This window comes from Phacochoerus africanus, chromosome 1 (genome assembly GCF_016906955.1).
Source record: "Phacochoerus africanus isolate WHEZ1 chromosome 1, ROS_Pafr_v1, whole genome shotgun sequence".
Taxonomy (NCBI): domain Eukaryota; kingdom Metazoa; phylum Chordata; class Mammalia; order Artiodactyla; family Suidae; genus Phacochoerus; species Phacochoerus africanus.
The window spans coordinates 148376262-148397978 of record NC_062544.1 but is presented as its reverse complement, the minus strand read 5'-3'; the positions used below and the strand labels follow the sequence as shown (position 1 = coordinate 148397978).

General features: G+C 36.8%; 1 protein-coding gene and 1 non-coding gene across 2 annotated transcripts in view; both read right to left on the bottom strand.

The window, feature by feature from the left end:
* The window catches only part of SYN2 (synapsin II), a 185428-nt gene that overhangs the window by 111380 nt on the left and 52331 nt on the right, over window positions 1–21717 (bottom strand). The gene's annotated exons all lie outside the window — the stretch shown is intronic.
* Window positions 7311–7415, bottom strand: LOC125114525 (small nucleolar RNA U13). The gene has a single exon (XR_007131838.1). It is a non-coding gene; the product is annotated as a small nucleolar RNA U13 (small nucleolar RNA).

Sequence of the window (21717 nt, the reverse complement as noted above, 5' to 3'; positions counted from 1 at the left end):
TTTATACCTTACTTTGTTCACTTATTATGTGTGGGAGATAAGTCCTCATTTCTTTTTTATGGTTGTATAGCATACCATTGAGTAGATACATCATAATAATGGACATCTGGGATTTTTTTTCAATTTGTCACTATCACAAATAATATGGACTTGGATGCTGATGCCTAACCTAGAGCCAGAAATGAAGTGTTAGGCCTACACAAGGCAAACAGTGGAACTAAGACTCTTTTTTTTTTTTTTTGTCTTTTTGCCTTTTCTAGGGCCACTCCCACAGCATGGAGGTTCCCAGGCTAGGGGTCTAATTGGAGCTGTAGCCACCAGCTTATACCAGAGCCACAGCAACTCAAGATCCGAGCTGCATCTGCAACCCACATCACAGCTCACAGCAATGCCAGATCCTTAACCCACTGAGCAAGGCCAGGGATCAAACCCGCAACCTAATGGTTCCTAGTTGGATTCGTTAACCACTGAGCCACAAAGGGAACTCCTAAAACTCTTATGTAAAGCTTGCACATAGAATAATAATAACAATAATGACTAATTTGAATATAAAAGCCAGTGAAATATAAAAACTAGATAACGAGAACATATAAAATGGGAGAGAGTAATGAGATTAAGATTGAGGAACTGTTCTAGAGAAGAATAGGGAAGTTTACTGAATTCAGACTTTAAGTCAACTGAAAATTTAAAACGTTAAGAGTACTAACTAAAGGAATACAAACAGAATATATAACTTTCAAACAAACAGAGAAAAGCAAGCAGAAAAAATCTTATAGTCTGATAGGAGGCAGAAAAGAAAAAGAAAATAATGAATAGTAAAAGTAGGGTAGTGAGCATAATACAAACAATAGAAGTTAATCCAACATATCTATAATTATAATAAATGTAAATTTTCAAAAATTATCAAATTTATTTTAAAAAATCCATTTATATACTATTTGTAAGAGATATACCTAAATATATATAAACTTGGGTAGGCTGAAAGTAAAGGAATGGAAAAGATATATCAGACCAAATATCATAGAAAACTATACATCAGGAAAAATGGAACTAAAGGCGAAAGGCAATGATGGAGGAATAAAGACGCTCATTATATATAGTTAATAGTAGTAATCTAGCAATAAGATATAACTACTTGGAAACATGTTTGGCCCACATTGACAGCTATGAAGCAAGCTGATGAAACTGCAAGGAGAAACTGAGAAATTTACAATTGAAGTGGTAGATTTTAAGAAACATCTCTAGGTAACTGATAAATCAAAAAGAAAAGAATTAAGTCCATAAATATTTGTATAATAATTAGTAATCTTGATCCAAGAAGTGGCTTAGATACTAAGAATTAAAGAACACATATTCTTCTTCAGCACATGTGGAACCATTTGTAAAAACTGATTATCAAAGGCTTTAAGCTTCAACAAACTTCAGAGTTTCAATGCCTGATTCCAATGCACTACATTAGAAATCAATAACAAAAAAAACATATTTTTAATATTCTGTCTTTGGTTAAAGATGAAAAAATGATTACAAATATCTGTTACCTCCAGAATGTCCATCAACAGAGGAATGGATTAAGAAGATGTGGTTTATGGAGTTACCGTTGTGGTGGAGAGGAAACAAATCCGACTATGAACCATGAGGCTTCGGGTTCGATCCTTGGCCTCACTCTGTGAGTTAAGCATCCAGCACTGCCATGAGCTGTGGTGTAGGTCACAGATGCAGCTCAGATCTGGCATTGCTGTGGCTGTGGCTGTGGCATAGGCCGGCAGCTACAGCTCTGATTAGACCCCTAGCCTGGGAACTGCCATATGCTGTGGGTGTGGCCCTGAAAAGACAAAAGACAAAAAAAAAAAAGAAGAAGAAGAAGAAGTGGTATATATACACAATGGAATACTACTCAGCCATAAAAAAGAACAAAATAATGCCATTTGCAGCAACATGGATGTATCTAGAGACTCTCATACTAAGTGAAGCAAGTCAGAAAGAGAAAGACATTTTTACTGTATGATATCACTTATATCTGGAATCTAATATATAGCACAAATGAACCTTTCCATAGAAAAGAAACTTATGGACATGGAGAACAGACTTGTGGTTGCCAAGGGGGAGAGGGAGGGAGTGGGATGGACTGGGAATCTGGGGATAATAGATGCCAACCATTGCATTTGGAGTGGATAAGCAACAAGATCCTGCTGTATAGCACAGGGAACTATATCTAGTCACTTGTGATGGAGCATGATGGAGGATAATGTGAGAAAAAGAATGTTTGTGTATATATACATATACATATGTGTATGTGCGACTGGGTCAATTTTCTGTACAGTAGAAAATTGACAAAACACTGTAAACCAACTGTAATGGAAAAATAAAAATCATTTTAAAAAGGCAGAAATCCATCTATAATAAATGTAAAAGGTTGCTATATTTTTTGTTTTCCTTTAAAGATATAAACACACAAGGAAAGAGGACAGATGAAGGAATAAGAGCCACAAAATTGTGGACAGTGGAAACTGGAAGAAGTGGTAACTGACAGCAGACTTGAAAATGAAAGCTGAATCCTAAGCCAATAGTGGGGAAGGCAAAAAAGTAACCTGGTTTATACCATGGAATCCCCAAAAGCTCCAGGTCTCTGGGCTGTAAGTGGCATTACAGGTAAAAGTAAGCAGATCAATTAAGTGTTAAGAAGTAGTTAGGTCTCTATATCCTCTACTACTATACTTAGTTTGGTAAAAAATTCCCTGACCCTTCTTAATACAAGAAGAAAGTAGAATTAATTCTCTGGAGAGTTAAAAACAGGGTTTTTGGCCTGGAACCATTTGAGGGTAAGGATACTTAACTAAAAACAAAGTAGACTGGAGTTCCCTTGGTGGCTCAGTAGTTAATGAACCTGCTTGGGATCCATGAGGATTCGGGTTCGATGCCTGGCCTTGTTCAGTGGGTTAAGGATCTGGCATTGCTGTGAGCTGTGGTGTAGGTCACAAATGCAGCTTGGATCCCGAATTGCCGGGGCTGTGGTGTAGGCTGGCAGCTGTAGCTCTGATTCAACCCCTAGCCTGGAAAACTCCATATGCCATGGGTGCGGCTCTAAAAAGAAAACAAAAGGGGGGGGGAGGTAGATTAAGGGAAAGATTACTTTCTAACTGCTGAGAAACCCCTGACCATGCCTGCTGAAATTCCAGAACTCTGGAAGGCATAACTATACCCTCCCAGGAAGAGGAGTGAGCGTCTTCTGAACGGTTAAAAAAAAAAAAATTAAGATATTGACATCTTGATCAGGTCCAGCTGGATCACCTTACAGAAAGGCTAATACTAAATAGGCTCCATCCAAACACGGAGCTTTCAGTCAGGTTTAGTGCCCTATCTTTAGACCTGAGCAGATACTTGAGAATAAAATACATTTTAGTGGACACTATGACATGAAATACAGAGATCAAACCTACAAATAGATCAAAAAGCAACATAGAGAAAGAGAGACTATATAGGCAAGTGAAGCTTTAAAGGCTATCAATATCCTCAGGAAAATAACAGAACCATATAAAAGCAGGATTAAAAGGGAATAATCGGGGGGGGGGAGAGTTCTTACAAGTTAAAAACATATAGGAGAAGCTCAGAAATAAATCTTAACATTTACAATACATTGATTCTTGACAAGTGTGACAAGATGAATCAACAGAGAGAAAAGGATATTTTCAAGAAATGGGCCTGGGACAACTGTATATCCATCCATGTACAGAAAAATGAATTTGGGTGTTCCCACTGTGGCTCAGTGGTTAACAAACCCGGCTAAGAACCGTGAGGGTGAGGGTTCGACCCCTGGCATCGCTCAGTGGGTTAAGGATCCGGCATTGCCATGAGCTGTGGTGTAGTTTGCAGGAGCGGCTTGGATCTCGTGTTGTTGTGGTTGTGGCGTGGGCTGGAGGCTACAGTTTCAATTCGACCCCTAGCCTGGGAACCTCCATATGCCATGGGTGCAGCCCTAGAAAAGACAAAAATACAAAAGAATAAAGAAAGAAAGAAAGAAAGAAAAAGAAAAAGTAATTTGGACAACTACTTCATATTTTATGCAGAAATTAACTCAAAATGGATCAAAGGCCTAAATGTTACAGCTAAACCTATAGAACTCTGAGAAGAAAACAGCCATATATCTTTGGGTTAAACAAGAGTCTCAGATATGACCTCAAAAGCACAATCAACAAAGGAAAAAATTAATATATTGAACTTTATTAAAAGCAAAGAAATCATGCTTCCAAAGACACTATCAATAAAGTGAGAAGACTACTCACAGGAGAGAAAATAATTGAAAATCATATGTCTGATAGAAGTATAAAATCCAAAATAAGTAAGGAAATCTTTCAACTCACTAAGACAAAAGACAGAGCAATTCTACTCACATGCATATACAAGATAAATCAAATGTATATTCACACAAAAATGTATACATGACTGTTCACAGCAGCATTATTTATGGGAGCCAAAACCCAAATGTCCACCAACTGATGAAATTTCCATCAACTGGGAATACAATTTGTCACTTCCTCAAAAGGTTAAACATAGAGCCAGAACAGGCAAATAATGGAGAAACAGAAAGTAGATTAATGATACCTATGGCTGAGAAGGTGAGGGGAGACAGGGTGATTGACTATGACCAAAGAGTTCTTTAGGGGGCAATGAAAATATTCTAAGATTAATTGTAGTGCTGGTTGAACAACATACATTTAAAACATACAATTTAAATGGGGAGTTTTTTTTTTAAGAGAACAAAAATATTGTTTAAAAAAATCTCAATAGGAAGATTGTAAGAAAAACTGAGGAACTCTTCCAAAAATACACTTTGCAGAGATGGAAAACAGAAGAAAAAAATTAAGAAAATTAGCTGATTGGTTCAGAAAGTTCAACATCCAAGTAACAATAGATCCAGAGAGATCAGAAAAACATGAGTAAGAAATGAACAATAAAAGAATTTAAGAATATGTCACAGAATTGAATGACTTGTTTTCCAGATGAAAGGGTGCCAGAGCAAAGCACATTGAAAGAAAATAGATTCTCACACAAAGGTTCATCATTATAAATTTCAGAAGAGCAAGCCAAAGAGAAAATTCTTAAAGCTTTCAGGGAGGAGGGTGGAAACAGATCCCATACAAAAGATCAGGAATCAAAGCAGCTTTGAACTTCCCAGGAACAACAGTGGAATCCAGAAGATAACTGAGCAATGCCTTCCACATTCTAGGGGAAAATGACTTCCAACCTAAATTTTGAAAGCCAGCAAACTATCAATTAAGAGTAGTATAAAGATATTTTCAGAAATCAAAAGTGGAACTTTAAATGTTTCCATAAAGAGAGAGATCAAGTACATGCCCCCAAAGAGCTTATTACACTTGAGTTCATTCAAACTTTAAAAAATTTCAAGAATGCTTGAGAGGTGAAGACATGAGAACAGAATGAATTTGAGGATTCTTTTAATCATTTTTTAAAGTCAAAGTATAGGAGTTCCCGTCGTGGCTCAGCGGTTAACGAATCTGACTAGGAACCATTAGGTTGTGGGTTTGATCCCTGGCCTTGCTCAGTGGGTTGAGGGTCCTGTGTTGCCATGAGCTGTGGTTTAGGTTGCTCAGATCCCGCACTGCTGTGGTTCTGGCGTACATCAGTGGTTACAGCTCTGATTAGACCCTTAGCTTGGGAACTCCATATGCCTCGGGTGTGGCCCTAGAAAAGACAAAAACAAAATAAAATAAAATAAATAAAATCAAAGTATAGTTAATTTACAATGCTGCATTAGTTTTGGGTGTACAGCAAAGTGATTCAGAGATATATGTTCAATTATATATTAAAAATTCTCTTTCAGGAGTTCATACTGTGGCACAGTGGGTTAAGAATCCAACTGAAGGAGTTCCTGTCGTGGCGCAGTGGTTAACGAATCCGACTAGGAACCATGAGGTTGCGGGTTCGGTTCCTGCCCTTGCTCAGTGGGTTAACGATCCGGCGTTGCCGTGAGCTGTGGTGTAGGTTGCAGACGCGGCTCGGATCCCGCGTTGCTGTGGCTCTGGCGTAGGCCGGTGGCTGCAGCTCCGATTCGACCCCTAGCCTGGGAACCTCCATATGCCGCGGGAGCGGCCCAAGAAATAGCAACAACAACAACAACAACAAAAAGAATCCAACTGAAGCAACTCGGGTCGCTGCGGAGGTAAGGGTTTGCTCCCCAGCCTGGTGCAAGGGTTTAAAGTTTCCAGCATTGCCACAGGTGTGGCATAGGTCACAGCTGTGGCTCGGATTGAATCTCTGGCCCAGGAATTTCCATATGCCAGGGGTGAGGCCATTAACAAAAAATCTTTTTCAGAATATTTTCCATGTTATTACAAGATATTGAATATAGTTCCCTGTACTATATAATAGTTCCCTGTTGATTTTCTCTTTTATATATAATAGTATGTATATATTTTAACCTCAAACTTCTAATTTATCTCTCCTTACCTCATAACCCACTATCCCCTTTGGTAACCATAAATTTGTTTTCAAAGTCTGAGTCTATTTCTGTTTTGTAAATAAGTTCATTTATATAATTTTTTAGATTCCACATATAATTGATTATCATAAGATGTTTGTCTTTCTCTGACTTAACTGCACTTAATATGATAATCTCTAGGTCCAACCATGTTGGATTATTCATTCATTGACGCATTATTTCATTCTTTTTTGTAGCTGAGTAATATTCCATTCCATTCCATACCATTGTTATCCATATGTCTGTTGATGAACATTTAGGTTGCTTCCATGTCTCGGCTATTATAAACAGTGCTGCTATGAACATAGGGGTGCATGTATCTTTTTAAATTAGTTTTCCCTGGGAGTTCCCATTCTGGTTCAGTGGGTTAAGAACCCAACATAGTGTCCATGAAGATGTGGATTCAATCCCTAGCCTTGCTCAGTGGGTTAAGGATCCGGCATTGCCACAAGCTGCAATGTAGGTTGCAAATGCAACTCAGATCCCACATTGCTGTGGCTGTGGCGTAGACCAGCAGCTGTAGTTCTGATCTGCAACCCCTTGCCGGGGAACTTCCATATGCAGCGGGTACAGCCATAAAAAAATAAAGTAAAATAAAAATTAGTTTTCTCTGGATTTATGCCCTGGAGTGGTACTGCAGGATCACATTATAACTCTATTTTTAGGTTTTTAAGGAACCGCCATACTGTTCTCCATTGTGGGTGCACCAATTTACATTCCCACCAACAGTGTAGGAAAGTTCCTTTTTCTCTACACCCTCTCCAGCATTTATTATTTACAGGCTTTTTAATGATAGCCCTTTTTTTTCCCTTCATGTCAGATGGGTAATGTGCTGATGTTGTAACAAGGTTTGAGGGAGGCACAGGCCACACAGGCACGTGAACAACCCAATCATCATGCTTATGAACTACAAAAGGATCCATGACGGCCCTTCTGGTTGGTGTGAATATTTCTGATTTGTATTTCTCTAATAATAGCAATACTGAGCATCTTTTCTTGTGCCTATTGGCCATCTGTGTGTCTTCTTTGTCTATTTAGGACTTCTGCTCATTTTTTGATCAAGTTGTTTGTTTGATATTAAACTATATTTTTTGGAAATTGTTGGTAACATCACTTGCAAATATCTTATTCTAGTCTATAGATTATGTTTGTTTACAGTTTCCTTTGCTGTACAAAAGTTTCTAAGTTTAATTAGGTCCCCTTTATTTTTTAGCATTTTCATGTCTTTATTTTGCTATATACATGAAATGATATATTGTTCTGCTTATGTTAACATTTTTAAGATAAATGATATCACTTCAGTGTGACCTTCTCTAGCTTCCTCCCCCACAACACACACACACACATGTTGTTTCTTACATTTGTAAACATCAATGCCTGTCATCTAGTTACTCACTGTCAACACTGGTGTGATGTCCCAATTATGATGATGCCACATTACATTTATTTCTTCTCCTGTTGATGGGCATTAATTTGGTTCCAATTTCTTTCCTTTTTATTGAAGTATAGTTGATTTACAATATTGTGTCAGTTTCACATGTACAGCAAAGTGATTCGGTATACACACACACACATACACACACACACACACACACACACATATACCACCTCTTCTTTATCCATTTCTCTGTTGGTGGATACTTAGTTTGCTTCCATGTCTTGGCTATTTTTAAAATATCACAGCAGTGAACATTGGGGTGCATGTATCTTTTCGAATTAGAGTTTTCATCTTTTCCGGATATGTTCTTAGGAGTGGGATCATATGGTAACACTATTTTTAGTTTTTGCTGGATCATATGGTAACACTTTTTAGTTTTTAAAGGAACCTCTATGCCATTCTCATTAATAGCTGGATCAATTTACATTCCCACCAACAGTGTAAGAGGGTTCCCTTTTCTCCACACCCTCTCCAACATTCATTGTTTGTAGACTTTTAAAAAATTTTTATTATAATTGATTTATAATTTCTGTCAATTTCTGCGGTACAGCAAAGTGACCCAGGTATATGTTTATATACACATTTTTTTCTCACATTATCCTCCATCATGTTCCATCACAAGTGATTAGATATATAGTTCCCTGTGCTATACCACAGGATCCCAGTGCCATTCCACTCCAAATGCAACAGCTTTCAACTACTAACCCCAGATTCCCAATCCATCCCACTCCTTGTCCCTCCATCCTGGCAAACACGAGTCTGTCCTCCATGTCCATGATGTTTTCTATTTTGTAGATGGATCATTTGTGCCATATATTAGACTCCACATATAAGTGATATGTGGTGTCTCTCTCTTTCTGACTTATTTCACTCAGTATGAGAGTCTCTAGTTCCATCCATGTTGCTGCAAATGACATTAATTATTTTGTCCATTTTATGGCTGAGTAGTATTTCATTGCATATATGTATCACATCTTCTAAATCCATACATCTGTAGATGGGCCTTTAGGTTGTTTCCATGCCTTGGCTATTGTGAATAGTGCTGCAGTGAACATACAGGTGCATCTATCTTTTTCGATGAAAATTTTGTCTGGATGTGTGCCAGGAGTGGGATTGCTGGGTCAAATGGTAGTTCTATATTTAGTTTTCTGAGGTATTTCTGTACTGTTTTCCATAGTGGTTGTACCAACTTACATTTCCAACAACAGTGAACAAGGGTTCCCTTTTTCCACATCCTCTCCAGCATTTGTTGTTTGTGGACTTATTAATGATGGCCATTCTAACTGGTGTGAGGTGGTACTTGATTGTTGTTTTGATTTTCATTTTTTAACAATTAATGATGCTGAGCATTTTTTTCATGTGCCTGCTGGATACCTCTACTTGTTTATTTTTGCTTTTATTTCTATTACTCTAGGAGATGGATCCAAAAATATTGCTGTGAATTATGTAATAGTGTTCTAGCTATGTTTTCCTCCAGAAGTTTTATAGTATTCAGTCATACATTTGGGTCTTTAATCCATTTGGGGTTTTTGTATATGGTGTTATAGAAGGTTCTAATTTCATTCTTTTGCATGTAGCTGTCCAGTTTCCCCAGCACCACTTACTGAAGAGACTGACTTTTCTCCATTTTATATTCTTTCCTCCTTTATCATAGATTAATTGACCATAGTTGTGTGGGTTTATTTCCGGCTTTTCTATCCTGTTCCATTGATCTCTATTTCTGTTTTTGTACCAGTACCATACTGTTTTGATGACTTTAGCTTTGTAGTATAGCCTGAAGCCTGATTCCTCCAGCTCTGTTCTTCTCTCTCAAGATCAGTTTGGCTGTTCAGGGTCTTTCGTGTTCCTACACAAATTAAAAAATTTTTTTGTTCTAGTTCTGTGAAAAAGGCTATTTGATAGGGCTTGCATTGAATCTGTAGATGGCCTTGGGTAGTAGGGTCATTTTAACAATATTAATTCTTCCAATCCAAGAACATGGTATATCTCTCCACCTGTTTGTGCCATCTTTAATTTCTTTAATTAGTGTCTTACAGTTTTAGGAGTACAGGTCTTTTGCTTAATTAGATAGGTGTATTCCTAAGTATTTTATTCTTTTTAATGCAATGGTAAATGGGACTGTTTCCTTAATTTCTCTTTCTGATATTTTGTTGTTATTGTATAGAAATCCAACAGAGTTCTGTGTATTAATTTTGTATCCAGCAACTTTACCAAATTCATTGATGAGCTCTAGTAGTTTTCTGGTAGTGTCTTTAGGATTTTTTACATATAGCACCATGTCATCTGCAAACAGTGACAGTTTTACTACTTCTTTTCCAATTTGAATTCGAGTTGTTGTTTTGTTTTGGTTTTTTTGTTTTGTTTTGTTTTGGTCTTTTTAGGGCTGCACCAGCAGCATATGGAGGTTCCCAGGCTAGGGGTCCGAGCTACAGCTGCCAGCCACAGCCACACCAATGCCAGATCCAGGCCATGTCTGGGACCTACACCACAGCTCACACCAATGCGGGATCCTTAACCCACTGGGCAAGGCCAGGGATCGAAACTGTGTCCTCATGGATGCTAGTCAGATTTGTTTCTGCTGAGCCATGATGGGAACTCCTGAATTCATTTTCTTTTTCTCTCTGATTGCTTTGGCTAGTACTTCCAAAACTATGTTGAATAAAATTGGCAAGAGTGGGCATCCTTGTCTTATTCCTGATCTTAGAGGAAATGCTTTCAGCTTTTCACCATTGAGTATGATGTTAGCTGTGAGTTTGTCATAGATGGTCTTTATTTTGCTGAAGTGAATTCCCTCCATGTCCCCTTTCTCAGGATTTTTTTTTATCATAAATGGATGTTGAATTTTATCCAAAGCTTTTTTGGCTTATATTGAAATGATCATAGTTTTCAATCTAATTTTTTTAAAAAGCTTAAAAACCTATCTTTTTGGCTCTTTTTATTTTATTTTTTTAATTATTTCCCCAATACAATTTTTTTTTCTACTGTACAGCATGGTGACCCAGTTACAACTATGTCTAGTCATTCATGATGGAGCATGATAATGTAAGAAAATAGAATGTGTACATGTATGTGTAACTGGGTCAATCTTTACTTTTTTTATGTGGTGTATCACATGCACTGATTTGTGTATATTGAAAAATCCTTGCAGTACAGCCACTATGGAAAACAGTATGCAGGTTCTTCAGGAAACTAAATATAGACTTACCATATGATGAAGCAATCTCACTCCTGGGCATATATCTGAACAAAACTCTAATTTGAAAAGATACATGCTCCCCTATGTCCACTGTAGCATTATTTGCCATAGCCAAGACATGGAAGCAATCTAAATGTCCATCAACAGATGTATGGATAGATAAGTACATATATACAATGGAATGCTATTCAGCCATCAAAAAAAGAATGAAATAATACCAGTTGCAACCAGAGATTATGATACTAAGTGAAGTAAGTCAAAAAGAGAAGGACAGATACCCTATGATATCACTTACATGTGGAATCTAAAATATGGCACAAATGCACCTATCTACAAAATAGAAAGACTCCCATAGAGAATGGATTTGTGATTGCCAAGTGGCGGGGGGGGGGTGACAGACTGGTAGTTTGGGGTTAGTAGATGCAAACTACTATATTTAGAATGAGTAAACAACAAGGTCCTACTGAAGAGCACAGGGAACTATACCCAATCTCCTGGAACAGACTATGATGAAAAATAATATAAAAAAAGAATGTATATATGAATACAACTAAGTCACTCTGCTATACAGTAGAAATTGGCACAACATTGTAAGTCAACCATAATTTAATTAAAAAAAAATTTTAGGATCCTGCCTTGTAGCACTGGGAACTCTGTCTAGTCAATTATGATGGAGCACGTAATATGAGGAAAAAAGAATGTATACATGTATGTGTAACTGGGTCACCATGCTGTACAGTAGAAAAATACATATATAAAGAAATTTTTTTAAAAAGTAAAAAAAAAAAAAATTAAAGAAAAGAAAAATCATTATGTCCCTGGGATAATTCTCACTTGATTACAGTGTATGATCTTTTTAACATATTGTTGCATTCAATCTGCTAGTATTTTACTGAGGTTTTTGCATCTATGTTCAATGACATTGGCCTATAATTTTCTTTTTTGTGATATCTTTCTCTGGTTTTGGTATCAGGGTGATGGTAGCCTCACAGAATTAAATCAGAAGTGTTCCTCCCTCTGCAATTTTCTGGAATGGTTTCATAAGGATAAGTGTTAATTCCTCTGTTTGGTATAATTCACCAGTGAAGCCATCTGATCCTGGACATTTGTTTACTGGAAGTTTTTAAATTAGTGATTCAAGTTAGTACTTGAGTAATTGGTCTGCTTATATTTTCTGTTTCTTCCCAGTTCAGCCTTGGGAGGCTGATTGTACCTTTCTAATAATTTGTCCATTTCTTCTAGGTTGTCCATTTTATTAGCATGTAGCTGCTCATAGTAGTCTCCTATGATTCTTTATATTTCTGTGGTATTGGTTATAACTTTTTTTTTATTTCTGATTTTATCCATTCGGGCCCTCTCCCTTTTTTTCTCAATGAATTTGAATAAAGGTTTATCAATTATGTTTATCTTTTCAAAGAACCAGCTTTTAGTTTCATTGTTTTTTTTTTATTTATTCTCTAATCTTTATGATTTATTTCCTTCTACTAACTTTGGATTTTATTTTTTTTCTCTAGTTGCTTTAAGTATAAAGTTATGTCATTTATTTGATGTTTTTCTTGTTTCCTGAGGTAAGCCTGTATCACCATAAACTTCCCTCTTAAAACTGCTTTTGCTGCATTCCATAGGTTTTGGGCTCTCATGATTTCATTTTCATTTGTTTCTGGATATTTTCAGATTTCCTCTTTGATTTCTTCAGTGATCCATGGGTTGTTTAGTAGCATATTGTTTAGCCTCCATGTGAAGACATGAAGACAAGGATAAGTTTGAGGATTTTTCCTAGGAAAGGAACGAGAAAATTATGATAGCTATATAGAGTGTGGGAGTCAGGGAAGTTTTTATTTTTTTATTTTATTTTTATTTGAGTCTAGAGCTTTTACACACTGGTAGAAATGATGCAGTAGAGAGAAAACTGATGCTACTTGGAATGTCCCCTCCATCAGCTCTATGAGGTCTCTTTTATAGCAGCATATAGCTTCCAAAAGAGTTATGTAGATACCTTATAAATCCCAATTTTTTTTTTTTTTTTTTTTTTTTTTTTTGCTTTTTAGGGCTGCACCTGTGGCAAATGGAGGTTCCCAGGCAGGGTCCAATTGAAGCTATAGCTGCTGGCCTATGTCACAGTCTCAGCAATGCCAGATCCAAGCCACATCTGCAACCTACACCACAGCTCACAACAATGCCAGATCCTTAACCCACTGAGAGAGGCAGGGATCAAACCCGCAACCCCATGGTTCCTAGTCAGATTTGTTTCTGCTGCACCACAACAGGAACTCCTAAAAACATTTTGTATACATCAGCACCAACTGCAATCAGTTCCTTAGGCTGGTCCTGTGTAATTTCATATAAACCTTCTTGTGTACAGCTGCAAAGACCCTAAAGTGACTCTGTTTGGGAGGTAATACTGCTGATAGTGTATATAATGCTAGAGGCAATCATTACAAACAATCTAGGAGAAAATCTTGATTCTTTCAGTGCTCTAGGATCAAGCTATGAATGTGATTATGATTTCTGAAACTTTTATCACCTATCAGAAGCTTCAAGCAAAGTCTATCATCTTCAACCTAATACTTAAGTCATACAAGCTCTGGAATGTTAGCTCTGGAAAGGACTGCAAAAATCACCTTGTTCAATTCCTCTGTGTGAAGATGAAGAATCTAAAGGATTGAGAGTGATTTTCCTAAGGTTAAAAGAAGATAAAAAATTCTGTGTAAAATGATTTGGGATCAATAATGTTGGGATCAGATTTTTTTTTTTTTTTGCCTTTTTGCCTTTTTGCCTTTTCTAGGGCCACTTCCGTGGCATTTGGAGGTTCCCAGGCTAGGGGTCTAATCAGAGCTGTAGCTGCCAGCCTATGCCAGAGCCACAGCAACACAGGATCCGAGCCACGTCTGCAACCTACACCACAGCTCACGGCAACACCAGATCCTTAACCCACTGAGCAAGGCCAGGGATCGAACCCGCAACCGCATGGTTCCTAGTCGGATTCGTTAACCACTGCGCCATGACGGGAACTCCAAGGGATCAGATTTTTAAAATAATGCCTTTATTGATTCAAAAAAATAAAATAAAAAGGAGGATCAGAGCCAGAACCAGAACAGAATCAATAACTCTAAGTTTAATTCTCTTATATGCTCCTACCTGCCTTTTATCAATGATAACACAGTTGTACACCTGCTATCTCCTCCCTGTATGCCTGACAATCCTCTGTTACCATATCAATGTATACTACAGAGGTTAGAGTAACTCAGTTGATAAATGGGCCAAACACAACATCAATGATATTGGCACAAGTGCAACCACTTACTTGCCAAAGCCCTACAGAAAGCCCCAGGATATGTGCAAACAGTTCACAATGCCTGCAGCATAGAAATAAATGTTATGTGAAATAAATGTACTTTCTCATCTTTTAATAAAAATGAGTGATCTCAACTTAAAAATACAAATAACAATGACTTACACACAGGAAAAAGCACCTGGAAAATATTTAATTAAAAAATGATTATGCTCCTAATGTGATATTCAGCCCTGTATAAGACATCCTGCAAGATGTAAGAGGCAAAGGACAATTTCTGCTGTCAGAGACTTTCACATAGTAGGAAGAGACTGACATACATACTTATTTTATGTCAAGAAATGTCCTTAGAAATTATATAAGGTAGTTCTCTCATTTTTTAAGTGGGGAAATAGAGACTAGGAAAAGCATGTCCCAGACCATGTGAAAATCCAAGTCTTTCTAATTACTGTTCTTACCATACCAACTATATAATCACACACAAGTAATTTTAATGTTTAAATCATTTTATACAGGATTTAAGAGTGCTTCCCCACATATACAGAGTAGAGAAGAATAAAGAATAAATGATTGATGGTGTCAAGGCAAGCAGTAGAAAATAATGAAGCCAGGAGGAAGAATAGTTCAGGTGCATGCCATAACATCCTACATACAGTTGCAAGTGATGGACAATAAATCTGGCACTCTGTTTATGTACAAGAAATCAACCAGGGAAAACCAATGACTTATAGTATCATTAAATGAAAACAAACCTGTTAGTTTGGAGTAGCCTAATAACACCTTACAATAAGAACTAAAAGGAACTTCTCTCATAGATTCTCACAAAAAGGAAACATGCCATAGAAGTGATATGTAATATCATGAATAATCAGTAATTTTTTTTTGTCTTTTTAGGGCTGTACCGGCGGCTTATGGAGGTTCTCAGGCTAGGTGTCGAATCAGAGCTGTAGCTGCTGGCCTATGCCACAGCCATAGCAACGTCAAATCTGAGCTTCATCTGCAAACTACGTCACAGTTCATGGCAGTGCCGGATCCTTAACCCAATGAGAGAGGCCAGGGATCGAACCTTCGTCCTCATGGATGCTAGTCAGATTCCTTTCGGCTGAGCCACAACAGGAACGCCAATAATTTTTATATTCTGACAGACTTTTATTTAAGAACCAAAGTAGTGATGCAAATATAGTTGAAGCAATTCAGCAAAGAGACATAATATGGACTAGAGATAAACAGAGGTTTCATGGAAGACATAGTCTTGGAGGATGGAAAGACTTTCACAAGGAAAGAAGATCATACACAGTTGAAACAATAAAAGAACAACATTCTCTTTTTATTACTGAACATGACTTGAGTTAAATCTTGCCATGGGTTTGCTCTGTTTCTTTTCCCTTGCTAAAATCCACATCTGTCCTTTCTTCCTTAAGGAGACATGAAACAGAATTTAACAAAGCTTGAAAAGAGGATCCCGAGCAGAATGTAGTGTTCTACATTCCAAACGTAACTACCATGGCACCCTATGATGTCAGGACTCCAGCATATTTATTTCTGTGTCCTACATGCTATAAACATTTTAATGTAAGTATATAAATGGTGTTAGGGAGGAGAAAAGGAATTATTTGGGTTGAAAAACTCAGTAGTTATGCAAATAAGATATCCAGCTTGCATAAGAATCAGCCAGATTTTCTACCAATGCCTCTAAGAGTTTTGGTGAACATATTCAATCCATCCTTTGCAGGATGGATTAGATTCTTCTCTCCCTCTGAATCTTTTCTTCTAAAACTCCAACTACTTCTGTTTTCATAACTGAGTTTTTGTTTTCATTTCTTGATATTTAAACAGCTGCCTTTCTTTTTTAAAACTAACTTCATTTTTAAGACAATTTTAGATTTTATAGAAAAACTGAAAAGATGGAACAGAGTTCTCACAATGCCTAAACCCAGCTTCCCCTATTAACATCTTATGTTAGTATGATACATTTGTTATAATAAACCACTTTTAGTCATTATTGTTAACCAAAGTACAAACTTTATTCAGAATTCTTTAGTTTTTTTCTTAATGAGGTACATAATTCACTTACAATAAAATTGATCCTTTTAAAATGTACAATTCAGTGGGTGTTACTGTATTCAGAAGGTTGTACAAACATTACCAACTATCTAATTCTAGAATATTTTCACTATCCAAACAGAAACCATGTGCCCATTGGCAGTCACCTCTCAATGCCTCATCCCCATCCCAAAGCAACCTCTAACCTACTTTCTGTCTCTAAGGATTTGCCAGTTCTGGACATTTCATATAGAATCATATAATATGTGGTCTCTAGCAGCTGGCTCTTTCAGTTAGCATAGGTTCATCATCCACATTATAGCATGTAACAGTACTTCATTTTTTTGCTGAATAACATTCCTCTGCAGTATTAAACCATATTTTGTTTATCCATTTATCAGCTTATGGGTATTTGGATTATTTTCACTATTTGGCTATTAAAAATAATCCTGTTATAAATATTAGTGTACAAGTGATGTGAATACATGTTTTAAATTTTCTTGGGTATACCCAGGAGTGGCATTGCTAGCCTGTATGTTTACTCCAAGTTTAACATTTTGAGGAACTGCCAAAATGTTTTCCAAAGTGCACCATAATTTTACATACCCGTCACCAGTATGAGGGTTCTGATTCTCCCTATCCTTTCCGACATCTATGGTCTACCTTTTAGTGAGTATGAAGTTGTATCTCACTGTGGCTTTGGTTTTATTCCATAATGACTAATAATGTCAAGCACCTTTTCCTGTTATTGTCCATCTGTCTATGTTCTTTAGAGAAATGTCTATTCAAATTCTTTGCCCTTTTAAAAACTGAGTTGTCATTTTATTGTTAGTTATAAAAGTCCTTTATATAGTCTGGATTCTAGAACCTTCTAGTTATATAATTGCTTTCCATTTCTGTAGACTCTTTTCACTTGCTTAATAATGTCATTTAAAGCACAAGGTTTAATTTTTTATTAAGTTTAATTTATTTTTATTTTCTTTGGTTGGTTGGTGGTTTTGTTTGTTTGTTTTGTTTTGCCACGCCCATGGCATCGGAAGTTCCTTAGTCAGGGATCAAACCGGAGCCACAGCAGTGACAGTGAGCCACATCATTGACAACAGAGGATTCTTAACCTGCTGAGACACCAAGGAACTCTAGTTTTTTAAGTATAGATTTCCTTAGGCTTTATCTATAGACCTTTTTCATTCCAGGATTGCATACAGTATACCACATTACCTTTAGCTGTCATGTTTCCTTAAGGTCCTCTTGGCTATTGACAGTTTCTCAGCCTTTGTTTTTTATAATGTTGACAGTTTTAATAAGTACTGGCCAGGTACCTCAAATGGGATATATCTAATGTTTTTCTCATGACTATACTGAAGTTATAGGTTTTGGGGATAAAGAACACAGACATAAAGTGCTAATTTAGACACATCACATCAGAGGTATATACTACCAGCATTATTTATCACTATTAATGATGGTCTTGATCATCTGACTGAGGCAGAAGTGTTTGCCAGGTTTTCTACTATGAAGTAACTTTTTTCCCCACTTTCTGTACAGTGCTCTTTGAAAGGAAGTCATTATGCACAGCTCAAATTAAGATGTGGGGAGGTATGCTCTACCTCTCTGATGAGAGATAATCTACATTTTTTTTTTCTTTTTAGCGCTGCACCCACGGCATAATGGAAGTTGCCAGGATAGGGGTCAAATTGGAGCTACAGCTGCCAGCCTAACCACAACCACAGCCACAGCAATGCGGGATCTGAGAGGCATCTGCGACCTACAACAAAGCTCATGGCAATGCCAGATCCTTAACCCATTGAGTGAGGCCAGGGATCGAACCTGCATCCTCATGGATCCTAGTCGGATTTGCTAATTGCTGAGCCACGAAGAGAACTCCTACATAAATTATTTGTAATTATTCTAGAAGGGATATTTTTCTCTCTGCATTTCATTATTCAATAATTTATTTATATCGACATGGACCCACGGATATTTATTACATATTTTGGATTATAACCCAATATTACTTTATTTTATTGCTCAAACTGTTCTAGCTTTAGCCTTTGCTCTTTCAGTTGACTACTATGCTCCATTGACATACCTCCATCATTTTTTTAATATACGCATAAACGTTTCTATATGCAACTGTGTGTACCTACATTAAGCTGAACATGAGTTCACAGTATTATCTCCAACTCTAATCCATTGCTATGTGGATTATTCTAGCCTCCTTTCCATGCTAATTTGTGAACTCCCACACCAACAGCAAGAAACCTGGCTCCCACTATTTGCCATCCATTTACTTAATCATTGTTTCAATATACATGTATAGCAGTATCAGAACTAATAATCTACAGGAGTTCCCATCATGGCGCAGTGGTTAATGAATCTGACTAGGAACCATGAGGTTGCGGGTTCGATCCCTGGCCTTGGTCAGTGGATTAATGATCCTACATTGCTGTGGCTCTGGCGTAGGCTGGTGGCCACGGCACCAATTAGACCCCTAGCCTGGGAATCTCCATATGCCTTGGGAGTGGCCCTAGAAAAGGCAAAAAGACAAAAGAAAAAAAAAAAGAACTAATAATCTACAGAGTTCCTGCTATGGTTCAGTGCATTAATGACCCAGCACATCTCTGTGGAGGCACCGGTTCCATCCCTGGCCCAGTGCAGCAGATTAAGGATCCAGCATTGCTGGAGCTGTGGCATAGGTCACTGCTGGGGTTCAGATTTGATCTCTGGCCTGGGAACTTTCTACACAGTCGGTAATCAAAAAAGAAAAAAAAAAAACGATAATCTATACTCCAATGGGATACAATATTACCAACTCATGTACAATGCTTATTTATAGTTTCTTTTGCCTTTGGTCTTAGAAACTGTACTTTACATTTTTTTAAAAAATTGAAGTATAGTTGATTTACAATGTTGTGTTAGTTTCAGGTGTATGGCAGAGTGATTCAATTATACATATATATACACAGATTCTTTTCCCTTATAGGTTATTGCAAAATATTGACTATAGCTCCCTGTGCTGTGTAATAGGTCCTTGTTTGGTTATCTATTTTATATATAGCAGTGTGTAGACGTTAAGTCCGAACACCTAATTTACACCCTTCCTTTCCCCTTTAGTAACCATAAGTTTGTTTTCTATGATTGTGTCAATTTCTACTTTGTATATAAGTTAACTTGTCATTTTGTTTAAGATTCCACATAAAAGTTATATAATATGGTATTACTTCACTTAGTATGATAATCTCTAGGTCCACCCATGTTAGTGAAAATAGCATTACTTCATTCTTTTTTATGGCGGAATAATACTAAGTAATACTCTGTTGCATAAATACACTACATCTTTATCCATTCATCTGTCAATGAACATTTAGATTGCTTCCATGTCTTCGTTATTGCAAATAGTACCATAACAAAGTACAATGGAAGCAATCTAAATGTCCATGAACACTGGGGTGCAGGTATCTTTATGAATTATGGTTTTCTCTGAATGTACACCCAGGAGTAAGACTGCAGGATATATGGTAGCTCTATTTTCAATTTTTTAAGGACCCTCCATACTGTTTATCATAATGGCTGTACGAGTTTACACTTCCACCAACGGTGTAGGAAGGTTCCTTTTTCTCTATACCCTCTCCAGCATTTTTTATTTTCTGGCTTTTTGATGATGGCCTTTTGGTGTGAGGTGATACTTCATTGTAGTTTTCATTTGCATTTATCTAATAGTGATGATGAGCATCTTTTCATGTGCCTTTTGGCCATCTGTGTGTCCTCCTCGGAGAAATGTGGGAGAAAATATTTGCAAACGATGCAATCAACAAGGAATTAATCCAAAATATACAAACAGCTCAAATAGCTCAATAGCAAAAAACAAACAACCAAATCCAAAAAATGGGCAGAATATCTAAATAGATATTCCTCCAAAGAAGATAAACTATATTTATTATCATAGTTAATTAGGTCAGCACTTTTTCACCTCACTTACTTCAGCGTGCTTATTTCTCACACTTGTAGTTCTATTATATTCTGCATTCCACCCTGGGATCACCCAACCTCCTAAATGATTTTTGAAAATTCCAAACACTATGGTTCACTCTTTGTGCTGTGGAGTTCCACAGATCTTGACAAATGCGGAGTCATGTATGTATAATTACACTATCATATAGAATAGATTCATTGCCTCCCCTCACCCCTGCAAAAAAATCACCAATTATTCACCAATTTGAGTTCCCTCCTCCCCGTTTCCCCAGCAACCAGTCATTTGTCACTAATAGTTTCGCCTTTTCAAAAATGTAATATAGTTGAAATCATATAGCAAGTAATCTTTCAAATTGAAGTATGCATCCATGTCTTTTCATGGCTTGACAGCATTTCTTTTTACTATTGGAATATTTTATCATAATATTACATACTGGAGGTTGCTTCTAGTTTCTGGCCATTGCAAATAAAGTTGCTATAAACATCTGTAAGTAGGTTTTTGTGTGGGCATATGTTTTCAAACCAGTTGGGTAAATATCTAGGAGTATGAATGCTAGATTGTATGGTAAAATTATGTTTAGTTTTGTAAGAAACTGCCAAACTGTCTTCCAAAGTCTACACTTCTATTGTCGAGTCTTGGAATTCTTTGTATATACAAGTCCTTAATCAGGTATGCTTTGCAACTATTTTCTCCCACTCTGTGGCCTTTTAATTCTCTTAACAGTGTCTTTCAGAGACCAGAAGTTTTTAATTTTAATCAGGTCCAACTAATTAAATTTTTCATCTATGAATTGTGCATTTGGTTTTGCCAAAAATCATTGCCAAGCCAAAGGTCACCTAGATTTCCTTCTGTGTTTTCTTCTAGAAGATTTTGCATTTTAGCTTTCAGTCTATGGTTCATTTTGATTTAATCTGTTCTTTTACCAGTACCACACTGCCTTGACTACCATGGCTTTTATAATAGCTCTTCAATCAGATAATGTAAATCCTCCACACTTGTTCTTCCTCCTGTTGTACTGGCTATTCCATATCTTGTCTTTCCATATAAACTTTAGAATCAATTTGTTGGTATCAGCATACTTGAAGATAGGTAAATAGAAACTTCTTGAACAAAAATGCAAAAATAGTTTGCTGTTGTTTCAACTGGGATTCCACTGAATCTATAAATCAAGTTGTGAAGAACTGATATCCCAACAATATTGTCTTCCAATCCATAAACACAGACTATCTTTCCATTTATTTAGATCTTCTTTGATTTCTTTCATCAAAGTTTTATAGTT